Source organism: Ceratotherium simum, chromosome X (assembly GCF_057802395.1).
Source record: "Ceratotherium simum simum isolate JZ-2026a chromosome X, ASM5780239v1, whole genome shotgun sequence".
Lineage (NCBI taxonomy): Eukaryota > Metazoa > Chordata > Mammalia > Perissodactyla > Rhinocerotidae > Ceratotherium > Ceratotherium simum.
In genome coordinates, this window is record NC_141940.1 from 33067034 (window position 1) to 33079817 (window position 12784).

The window sequence follows — 12784 nt, forward strand, 5'->3', positions numbered from 1 at the left end:
TCCCCCTATAAGACACAACAAAAAGGACATTCATATTCCAACAGAAGCTAGTCACACAACACAGGGTACGTCTGAGGCACCCAGGCAGCCATACACCCAAGGACCAAGGTGCTGGAATCCCCAAAGTAAGTGGAAGGAGATAAGAGGAGCTCCCTTCCTTCCCCAAAGACTGCAACCCTGAGTCCGAGACCACGTGGCTCTTGAGGGGGGAGGGGTGGCTCTCCATGGGAAAACCAGTGCTCTCCAAGACCCCTCACAGCCCGTGGGGAATCCCACTACAGAGGGAGCAGAACTGTTGCAAGTGTACTTTTGAGAAGCTAGCCCCTCACGAGAGCAGAGAATGAAAGTGAGGCAAGAGACCTCTGAGATCGGGTCTCTCGTGAAAGTAAGCTCCCCTCCCCCACCTGGCCCGCCTGCTAGGTGCTTCAGCACAGTGGCCCTGCAGCCTCTGCACAGCAGTGCTTCAGTTTGGCCCCAGCGCCAGAGGCAGTGGCCCACAGGTGCCTGGGCCCCACCAGCAGCAGCAGTACAACCACACCCTGCCACCAGAGGCAGCGGCCCCCAAGCGCCTGAGCACCACCAGCAGTGGCAGTGCGACTGTAGCCCCACCCCCAGAGGCAGCAGCCGTCAGGTGTCCAGGCCCCACCAGCAGCGGCAGCGTGACCGTACCCTGCCCCCAGAGGCAGGGGCCCCCAAGCGCCCAGGTCCCACCAGCAGTGGGACATGCCTGTGCCCTTGCACCAGAGACAGCAGCAGCTCAGGCCCCATCCACCACAGCCCAAGCTGCTCTGGCTGGACCATGCCACAGCCCCAGCTGCCCTGGCTCCACCATGCCACGGCCCCAGCTCCTTGGGCCCAACTGTGCCCCAGCCTCAGCTGCATCAGCTTGACCATGCCCCGCTCCCAGCTGCTTCAGCTCGACCTCCAGCTGCTTCAGCTTGGTTGTGCTCAGGCTCCAGCTGACTTGGCACCAGCAACTTTGGCCCAGCCACACTCCAGTTCCAGCAACTTGAGCTCAGCTGCACTCCCATTCCACGTTCTTCGGCCCAGCAGCACTCCAGCTCCTGCTTCTTCAGCCCAGCCATGCTTCAGCTGCAGCTGCTTCAACCCACCTGCACTGGAGCCCCAACTGCTTCAGCCTAGCTGCGCTCCAGTTCCAGCCGTTCCCATGCTCCAGGTCTAGCTGTTCCAACGCTTCACCCCCCAGCTGCCTCCGCTCAGCCGAGCTTCAGATCAGCCGTGCTTCAGCTCAGCTGCGGGCAGTCAAGAGTGCCCGTGGATCGAGGGAGGGCAGAATACACAGCCCTTGACACCCACCCAGTGGTGGCAAAAGGAACTGCGACCATATATTTTCACTATGAGGAAAAATAAGTCAACACTGACAAGCACTATGCAAAAATATATTAAATCTCCAGACCGAAAGGAAAATGAAAAGAACCCAGAAGTCAACCTGAAAAGCACAGAAATGTATAACCTTAATGACAGAGCATTCAAAATAGCCATCATAAAAAGCTTAATGAAATACAAGAAAACACAGATAGACAATTCAATGATATCAGGAGTTCCTTCATGAAAGAGATTAAAACTATAAAGAAAAAACAGTCAGAAATATTAGAGGTGAAAAACACAATAGAGGAGATAAGATAAATCTGGAAGCCGTAAGCACCAGGGCTGACAATACAGAGGAAAGAATTAGCAATATTGAGGACAGCAATTCTGAAATTCTCCAGATGGAGGAGGAAAGAGAACTAAGACTAAAAAGAAATGAAGAAACTCTCTGAGAAATATCCAACTCAATTAGGAAATCCAACATAAGGATTATAGGTATTCCAGTAGGAGAAGAGAGGGAAAAAGGAGCAGAGAACTTGTTCAAAGAAATAATACCTGAGAACTTCCCAAACCTTGGGAATGAGCTGGAAATACCAGTGAATGAAATAAATAGTTCTCTAGACAAAAAGAAGTAACATACGAAGGATTTCCTATCAGACTCTCAGCCGAATTCTCAACAGAAACTTCACAGACTAGGAGAGAGTGGAACGATATATTAAAAATTCTGAAGGACAAAAACTTTCAGCCAAGAATACTCTATCCATTGAAAATATCCTTCAGATATGATGGAGAAATAATAACTATCCCAGATAAACAAAAGCTAAGGGAGTTCATTGCCACAAGACCCCCACTGCAAGAAGTGCTCAAGAAGGCCCTCATCCCTGAGGAAAAAAAGAGAAAGGGGATTCAAAGTTTTGAACAAGGAGGAAAATAGGTTGACAAAACCAGAAATGCAGTCCTCTACCAAAATAGATTAGCAAACACTTAAATATAAATCCAAAGATCAAGGGAAGGTAAGCACCAAGCATAAATATAACCTCATCATGTTAAAAACGAACTCACAGCACAAGAAGGAATAAGATGTGACAACAATAACTTACAAGGGGAAGAGGAAAGGGATCGAATCGACTTTGTCTAAGGGAATAAGAGGCCATCAAAAAATGGACTATCACAAGCACAAGATTTTTATACAAACCTCTTGGTAACCACTAACCAAATAATCAGAACAGAATCACACATGATAAAGTAAGAGAAAACTAAGAGAACTCCCATACAGAACTACCAAAGTAAATTGGTAGTCCAAAACACATGGGATGAGAAACAAAGGAAATGCAAAAGAACCGGAAAAAGAGCAATAAAATAACAACAACAAGCCCCCATATATCAATAATTACCCTAAATGTAAATGGACTGAACTCTCCAATCAAAAGACACAGAGTAGTGGATGGATTAAAAAACAAGACCCAACAATGTGCTGCCTCCAGGAAACACATCTCAGCTCTAAAGACAAACACAGGCTCAGAGTGAAAGGTTGGAAGACCATACTCCAAGCTAATGGCAAACATAAGAAAGCAGGTGTTGCCATACTTATAAGAGACAATGTTGACTTCAAAATAAAACATGTAATGAGAGACAAAGAAGGGCAATATATAATGTTAAAAGGGACACTCCACCAAGAAGACATATCATTTTAAAATATATATCCACCCAATACAGGAGCACCAAGGTACATAAAGCAACTACTAGCAAACTTAAAAGGAGATATTAACAACAACACAATAGTAGTAGGGGATCTCAACACCCCACTCTCATCAATGGACAGATCATCCAGACAGAAAATAAGTAAGGAAATAATGGACCTAAATGAAAAACTAGATGAGATGGACTTAATAGACATATACAGAGCACTCCATTCAAACACAGCAGATTACACATTCTTCTCAAGCGTGCATGGAACATTCTCAAGAATAGATCATAAGTTGGGAAACAAGGCATGCTCATATAAATTTAAGAAGATTGAAATCATAACAAGCATCTTTTCAGACTATAATGCCATGAAGTTAGAAATCAACTACAAGGAAAAAACCAGGAAAGTGACAAAGTCATGGAGACTCAACAACATGCTACTAAACAACCAATGGTTCATTGATGAAATTAAAGGAGCAATCAAAGCATATTGGGAGACAAATGAAAATCAAAATACACCATACCAACTCATATGGGATGCAGCAAAAGCGGTCCTGAGAGGGAAACTCATAGCAATACAGGCCCACCTCAACAAACAAGAAAAAGCCCAAATAAGCAACCTCAAACTACGCCTAACAGAATTAGAAAAAGAAGAACAAACAAAGCCTAAAGGCAGCAAAAGGAGGGAAATACTAAAAATCAGAGCAGAAATAAATGAAATTGAAATTAAAAAAAACAATAGAAAGGATCAATGAAACAAAGAGCTGGTTCTTTGAGAAGATAAGCAAAATTGACACACCCTTAGCCAGACTCACCAAGAAAAAAGAGAGAATGCTCAAATAAGTAAAATTAGAAATGAAAAAGGAGGGCCGGCCCCGTGGCTTAGCGGTTAAGTGCGTGCGCTCCGCTGCTGGCCACCCAGGTTCGGATCCCGGGCGCGCACCGACGCACTGCTTCTCCGGCCATGCTGAGGCCGTGTCCCACATACAGCAACTAGAAGGATGTGCAGCTATGACATGCAACTATCTACTGGGGCTTTGGAGGGAAAAAATAAATAAATAAAAATCTAAAAAAAAAAAAAAAAGAAATGAAAAAGGAGAAATTACAACAGATACCAGAGAAATACAAAAAATTATATGAGAATACTATGAAGAACTATGTGCCAAAAAATTGGACAATATAGAAGAAATGGATAAATTCCTAGACTCATACAATCTCCCAAAACTGAATCAAGAAGAAATAGATAACCTGAATAGACCAATCATAAGTAAAGAGGTTGAAACAGTAATCAAAAACCTCCTGAAAATAAAACTCCAGGACCAGATGGCTTCTCTGGAGAATTTTACCAAACATTCAAAGAAGACTTAATACCTATCCTTCTCAAACTATTCCAAAAAATAGAGGAAGATGGAACACTTCTCAAAACATTCTATGAGGCCAACATCACCGATACCAAAGCCAGGCAAAGACAATACTAAGAAGGAAAACTACAGACCAATATCCCTGATGACATAGATGCAAAAATCCTCAACAAAATATTGGCAAACCGAATACAGCAATACATTAAAAAGATCATACACCATGATCCAGTGGGATTTACACCAGGGACACAGGGATGGTTCAACATCTGCAAATCAATCAATGTGATACAACACATTAACAAAACGAGGAATAAAAACCATATGATCATCTCAATAGATGCAGAGAAGGCTTTTGACAAGATCCAACATCCCTTTATGATAAAAACTCTCAACAAAATGGGTATAGAAGGAAAGCACCTTAACATAATAAAGGCCATATATGACAAACCCACAGCCAACATCATACTCAATGGGGAAAAACTGAAAGCCATCCCTCTGAAAACAGGAACAAGACAAGGGTGCCCACTCTCACCACTCTTATTCAACACAGTACTGGAGGTTCTGGCCAGAGCAATTAGGCAAGAAAAAGGAATAAAAGGAATCCAAATAGGCAACGAAGTAGTGAAACTCTCACTGTTTGCAGATGACATGTTCTTATATATAGCAAACCCTAAAGAATCCATTGGAAAACTATTAGAAATAATCAACAACTACAGCAAAGTGGCAGGGTACAAAATCAACTTACAGAAATCAGTTGCATTTCTATATACCAACAATGAACTAACAGAAAGAGAACTCAAGAAGACAATCCCATTTACGATAGCAACAAAAAGAATAAAATATCTAGGAGTAAGTTTAACCAAGAAAGTGAAAGACCTATACAATGAACACTATAAGACATTACTGAGTCAAATCAATGATGACATAAAGAAATGGAAAATGATTCCATGCACTTGGATTGGAAGAATAAACATTGTTAAAATGTCCATACTACCTAAAGCAATCTACAGATTCAATGCAATCCCAATGAGAATCCCAAGGACATTCTTCACAGAAATAGAACAAAGAATACTAGCATTCATATAGGGCAACAAAAGACCCCATATAGCTAAAGCAATCCTGAAAAAGAAGAACAAGGCTGGAGGCATCACAATCCCTGAATTCAAAACATACTACAGGGCCGGCCCTGTGGCTTAGCAGTTAAGTGCGCAGGCTCCGCTACTGGTGGCCCGGGCTCGGATCCTGGGCGTGCACTGGCGCACCGCTTCTCTGGCCATGCTGAGGCCGCGTCCCACATACAGTAACTAGAAGGATGTGCAACTATGACATACAGCTATCTACTGGGGCTTTTTGGGGCAAAAAAAAAGGACGAGGACTGGCAATAGATGTTAGCTCAGAGCCAGTCTTCCTCAAAAAAAAAAAAACATACTACAAAGTGATAGTAATTAAAACAGCATGGTACTGGTACAAAAACAGACACACAGATCAATGGAACAGAATTGAAAGTCCAGAAATAAAACCTCACATCTCTGGGCAGCTAATCTTTGACAAAGGAGCTAAGGACATACAGTGGAGAAAGGAAAGTCTCTTCAATAAATGGTGCTGGGATAACTGGACAGCCACTTGCAAAAGAATGAAAGTAGAGCATCTTCTTTCGCCATACACAAAAATTAACTCAAAATGGATCAAAGACCTGAAGGTGAGACCTGAAACTATAAAACTCCTGGAGGAAAATATAGGTAGTACACTACTCGTCATCAGCCATAAAGGGATCTTTTTGAATTCCATGTCTACTCAGACAAGGGAAACAAAAGAAAAAATAACCAAGTGGGACTTCATCAGATTAAAGAGCTTCTACAAGACAAATGAAACCAGGATCAAAATGAATAGGCAACCCATCAGCTGGGAAAAAATATTTGCAAACCATATATCTGACAAGGGATTAATCTCCATAATATATAAAGAACTCACACAACTGAACAACAACAACAAAAAACAAATAACCCAATCAAAAAACGGGCAGAGGAAATGAACAGACACTTCTCCAAAGAAGACATACAGATGGCCAATAGGCACATGAAAAGATGTTCAACATCACTAATCATCAGGGAAATGCAAATCTAAACCACACTAAGATATCACCTTACACCCGTTATAATGGGTATAATCACCAAGTCAAAAAACAACAAATGCTGGAGATGCTGTGGAGAAATAGGAAACCTCATTCACTGCTGGTGGGAATGGAAACTGGTGCAGCCACTATGGAAAACAGTATGAAGATTCCTCAAAAAATTAAAAATAGAAATACCCTATGATCCAGCTATCCCACTATTGGTTTCTACCCAACAAACCTGAAATCAACAATCCAAAGAGGCTTATGCACCCCTATGTTCATCATAGCATTATTCCCTATAGCCAAGACATGAAAGCAACCCAAGTGTCTCTCTACTGATGATTGGATAAAGCAGATGTGGTATATATATATACAATGGAATACTACTCAGGCATACAAAAAGACAAAATCATCCCATCCGCAACAACATGGATGGGCCTGGAGGGTATTGTGTTAAGCGAAATAAGCCAGAAAGAGAAAGACAAAGAGTGCATGATTTCACTCATATGTGGAAGATAAACCAACACATGGACAGAGAAAACTGTTTGGTGGTTACCAGGGGCTAGGGGGGTGGGGGGTGGGCACAAAGGGTGGAGGGATGCATTTATATGCTCACTGAAAAACAATGATGTACAGCAAAAATTTCACAATAAAAAAAAGGATTATTAAATAGTATTTCACGTTTGACCCCAAACTATCATTGTTCAGATTGCTCACCTGCTTTTTCCTCAAACTTGGATATGAATGACTTTTTATAGTTTCCAAAAGTCAAATATACTCTGTGGATTAATATTTATTAACAGTAAAAGTAGTTTTTATTGTTCCAAAAACTCTAAAGATAATTCTAGATAGGAAGATAAACCACTTTTAGAAACAGAAGTGGCATTATTTAGACAGGTGTATGACCTTCTAAAATGACCTGGAGTGACAGTGGCAACAAAGGACAAATAAGATATAAATATTATCTTTCTGTAGCTGGATTGCAGCAGTGTTCATTCTAAGACTTCAGGCTTGTTTGGATCTATTTAGAGTCCTGCCTACAGTAGGTGCTGGGACAGGATGTAACAGAAGAATGTCCACCATTCAGATGATCTCTCTGGCTTAGCACTGCGTTTTAACCTCTCACAATCTCACTTTTAAAATTTTATACAAGTATTTTGGTTAGCCATCTCAACTAAATGCAGTTGTGGTATATATCATTTTGGTGTCTGATTTTGTAAAGCACCTCTTTTTGCATGCTAGACAATTTGTGGTGTGGTAGAAAGATTCTAATTTGTATTGAGGTGCATCAATTTTAGCATTCTAGAAGTGCAATCTCTTCAAGGTTAATATAGTTAAAAAGTCGAACTGCTTGAGAGCTTTTTAAAAAATTAATAGACCTTTTTTGAAAAAAGTACAGAGATTTCTCACCCCACTCCCTGTTTCCTCTATTAACATATTGAATTAGTGTAATACACTTGTTACAATTGATGAGCCAATTTAATATATTATTTTTAACTAAAGTCCATAGTTTACATTAGGGTTCATTCTTTGTGTTGTATGTTCTACGGGTTTTAACAAATATATAATGACAGGTATCTACCATTATGATATACACAATAGTTTTACTTCCCTAAAAATCCTCTGTGCTCCGCTTACTTATTCATCCCTCTCTCCCCCACCCTGAACCCCTTACAACCACTGTCCTTTGAATGATCTGCACAGGTTTGCCTGTTCCAGAATGTCATATAGTTGGAATCCTACAGTATGTAGCATTTTCAGATTGGTTTCTTTCACTTTGCAATATGCATTTAAGGTTTCTCCATGTCTTTTCTTGCCTTCATAGTTCATTTCTTTTCATTGCTAATTTCTTTTAATCCATTGCATAGTTGTACCACAGTTTATCCATGCACCTACTGGAAGACATCTTATTTTTAGGTCTCATTTTCTAATTCATTAAACTTAAATATGTGGTATGAAACATTAAAATGTACTAATTTTTAAGATCTACACTTTAAGAGCAAAACAGTACAAATGTCTGTGATAAATCAAGAAACACTCCTTGGTCCACCTGTTTTTTTCTTTTTTCTTTTCTAAGAGTGAAAATGGGTTTGTTTGCCTTTGGTTGGGGACTTATTTCTTCATTACTACCACTATCACCACTATCACCACCAGCACTAGCTCCACCCCACTTGGGTACCTAATTGTCATGAAAATAACCATGCCTGAGAATCTGAGATTTAATGCTCTATTTATGTCATACATAATACTGTTTGAATCTTTAGCGAAACTGTATTATTAAGTTACATTTATGGTGGTGATCATTGTAGGTAAATGAAGTATTCAGAGCCTGATCTTAAGTTCAAGTCGAGATGCAAAAAAAGGAAGCGAAGATCAAAGAGCTTGAAACAGAATTCCAGCAATGTTGAACTCAGGTAATGAAACTAGATATATATTGTGTATGTCACAGTAAGTTTTGTGGTAGAAAATTATTTTGTTAGATGGAAGGAAAATGTGACCAGAAGCAGACTTTCTGGGAAATTAACATTTTAGTGTAAATAACTCTACAATTTGATTTTCCAAGACAATAAACCATTTTCGTGTGTAGAAAAGACTCAGACATTAGTTTCTTAAACTGCCCTGAATGTTTTGTCACAGAATATATCACACAAGCAAAACTGTTTTCTTTGTGGGGAGTGGTTATTAAGTTTAGGTTTATTATTATTGGGTTTTTTTCAATTATTCTATTGAGATCATAATAGTTTATAACATTGTGTAATTTCGGGTGTACATTATTTATCAATTTCTGAATAGACTTCATCGTGCTCACCACCAGTAGTCTAACTTTTGTCCGTCACTGTATGTATGTCCCCCTTTACCCCTTTCTCCCACCCCCAGCCACTTTCCCCTCCGGTAACCACTAATCTGCTCTCTTTTTCCATGTATTTGTTTATCTTCCACATATGAGTTGAAATAATGCAGTATTTTTCTTTCTCTGTCTGGCTTATTTTGCTTACCATCATACCCTCAAGGACCATCCATGTTGTTGCAAATGGGACGATTTTGTCTATTTATATGGCTGAGTAGTTTTCCATTGTATATATATACCACATCTGCTTTATGTATTCATCCATAGAAGAGCATTTGAGTTGATTCCATGTCTTGGCTGTTGTGAATAATGCTGCAATGAACATAGGGATGCATAGATCTCTTGCAAAATGGTTTTTGGGAGGAAATTTTCATGATGATATGATTAATTGGGTCCATAGTATTTCCTTTAAAAAAGAAAATCATTTTAATGGTTCCCCAAAGCCCTCTGTAGATGTCTGTGAATCTCAACTACTATCATTTAATAGCCTATAAACTTTATATATCCACTTTTGACAAAAGCTTCCATGTATACTTAGGGTCTTCATAAGAGTGTCTAAACTTTACAACTAAGTACTCCCCTCAAGAAAGCTTATGTTTAGAGGGAATATACAGAAAGTGAAGAATGCATCTTAACATAGTGGATGCTCACTAGGTGTTTGTTTCTTAAATTGGTCTGTTTTCACTATCCTACTAAAAAGTTATGTCAGAAGTCACCAGTGAACTCCAAATGACCCAATCTGGTGTCCTTTTCCTAGCTTCATTCTCTTTCACTATAATATTTTATCGTTTCCTTTCCATAAATTTATTTTTTCTATCCTTCTACTTTCAATTTTTTCCTATCCTCCTACTTCTCTTTTCACATCTCTGAGGAGACAGATACTCACTTTTTTCACCCCCTAATGGGGCATTTCCCAAGGTTCTGTCCTCAGCTCATGACAGATGACATGCATTCATGAGGAGATAGGCTGCTACAATAGTACGGGAACTAAATTAGTTATGAGAACTGCATTAAAATCTTACTCATGTTTCACACTAACTGCATGAACTTTGTTCAGTCACTTAAATCTTGGAGTTTCAGTTTCCTCATCCACAAGAAGTGAGATGAAATTTGCCCTACCTACATTACAAGATTATAATGAGTATCAAAATGGATAATACATGTAAAAAATTTGACAAACATATATTACTATGCACATAGATATTATGATATTAGAAGACAGCTAGGTCCTTGGCACTATGAAACAGATTCTTTGTGTAAAGATAATTGGCCCTCAAAGAGATCAAACCCATGATCTTGTATTAATTATCCATGTTTGAACTAACTAGTCTAACAATACCAAGCCATATAGAGTAATTCTTCTTTGCATATGTTTATCATGAAATCTAATTTTTCATTATTTTTGGAGTAGTATTTCACAAAGCTTTTGCTGAGGATGCCAACTCTCCTAGCATTAGAGTGTTAGCAGAAGTAGTCATTGTGTAGAGTTTGAAACACTTATCAAATATCTGTACAAGTCTTTTGCATGTACTATTAAGTCCTTGAATATTGATAATTAAGGAACGCATAATCTACAAGAAAACACAAATGTCTATTGTTATGAATTATTTGCTGCATATTTTATTACAAGCATTTAAACATTGGATTATTTATATCATAGGAGCATGGGCCCTCATGTTGCTCATCAATGTCCAGACTTCTTCCACCACATCCACATGCAGACAGAGGGCCATCCCCACCACCACCTCTACCAGCGCCACCTCTGCCAAGAGAAGTTGGTCCTCCTCTTCCAACTACTTTCCCTGGAGTAAGTGGTAAACCATCACCACCATCATCACCTTTGTTCAAGGATCTCTCCCTCAAGGATCACCACCTTCTCTGTTTATGAAATGAAGCAGAAATAAACGTATAAACCTGAAATCCATGTATTGATTCTTGAACTGCATGACTTCATTCTCCTTTAAGAGAATCAACTCGTCAAAAGGAAAACTTTGAGTAGAGTTTTTGGCATCTTCTGTCCATTGGTGGTCATAAATGTGTGAAAACTGCATACTTGTGTATAAGTATTATATAATGTTAGAGAATATCACTGCTGACTCTTGCTTTCCTTTGTGAGCTCACCATCTTTTTGTTCCTCTTTCAGTTCAGTATCTCAATAATTGGAAACTCCATAGAGAATATGAAATTCATATAGAAAGCAAAGGGGAATTAATAAAGTGGTGTAAGGTTAATTGTATTAGTTTCTTAAGGCTGCCTTAATAAATTCCTACAAACTGGATAGTTTAAAAAAACAAAACTTTTTCTCTCAATTCTTAAAGCCAGAAGTCCAAAATCAAGACGTTGGCAGGGCCCTACTCCCTTTGGAGGCTCTTTTCCTTGCCTCTTCCAGCTTCAGGTGGCTGTTGGCATTCCTTGGCTTGCAGCCACATCTCTATGGGCTCCATGTTCACATGGCCATCCCCTCTGTGTGTCTGTTTGTAAACTCCGCCTTCCTCTCTCTTAAAAAGATACATGTGATTGCATTTAGGGCCCACCCAGATCACTCAGGATAAGCTCCTCCTCTCAAGATCCTTAAGTTAATCACATCTTTTGCCATATAAGGTAATATTCACGGGTTCTAAGGATTTGGACGTGGACATATCCTTTTAGAGGCCACCATTCACCTCACTACAATAATATAGGACACATTCTCAAATTAAGAGCAATTTTGATTCTTTTACCCTCCTTAATTACTAAACATTCTTAGATATAAACTTAAGTATTTTTTTGTTATTGAGCCTTATTATCTTAGTTATTTTTGTCCTTAGAGAATGATGTTTCTATTTATTTTTAAACTTTCAGATAGTGTGGAGTAGGTGACAACTTTCCATGGTGACAAAAACCTAATTGCTTTTTGATATGGTGTATGAAAGTATCTTTTTTGTAAATATTATTTTACTTCATCACCAATTTTTTTTATTGTGGTAAAATATACATAAAATTTACCATTTTAACCATTTTTGTAAGAGTCAAATTCATTGGTATTAAGTACTTCCATAATGTTGTGCAACCATTACCAGTATCCATTTCCTGAACTTGTTCATCATCCCAAACAGAAACTCTTTACTCATTAAACAGTGACTACCCATTCCTTTCCCCCACTCTAGCCCCTGGTAACCACCATTCTACCTTCTGTCTCTACAAATTTGCCTTCACTTAATATAAGTGAAACAAGCCCAGGGCTAGGTGCTAAATGTGGACAGGCTATCATTTGCCTGTGGGCCATCACACTAACAAACCTCAACTTTTTGAGGATAGCATTAATCAAAAAGCCACATGGACTTTCTAAACTAGTAATCAATAAAATGAGACTGGAGCATAAGTAAATATCTGGATATGAAACCAGAAATAGAGAAATCACTTATGGTCATGAAGGTTCCAAATAGACAGTGCAAGGACCATATCCAA

General features: G+C 39.2%; 1 long non-coding RNA gene across 1 annotated transcript in view; it reads left to right on the forward strand.

Moving 5' to 3' along the window:
- Positions 1 to 11358, forward strand: part of LOC147911808 (uncharacterized) — a 110401-nt gene extending 99043 nt beyond the window's left edge. Inside the window, exons 7-8 of the long non-coding RNA XR_015550341.1 lie at positions 8799 to 8903; positions 10998 to 11358. This is a non-coding gene — a long non-coding RNA (uncharacterized LOC147911808). The remainder of the gene's footprint in view (positions 1 to 8798; positions 8904 to 10997) is intronic.
- Positions 11359 to 12784: the final 1426 nt, after the last annotated feature.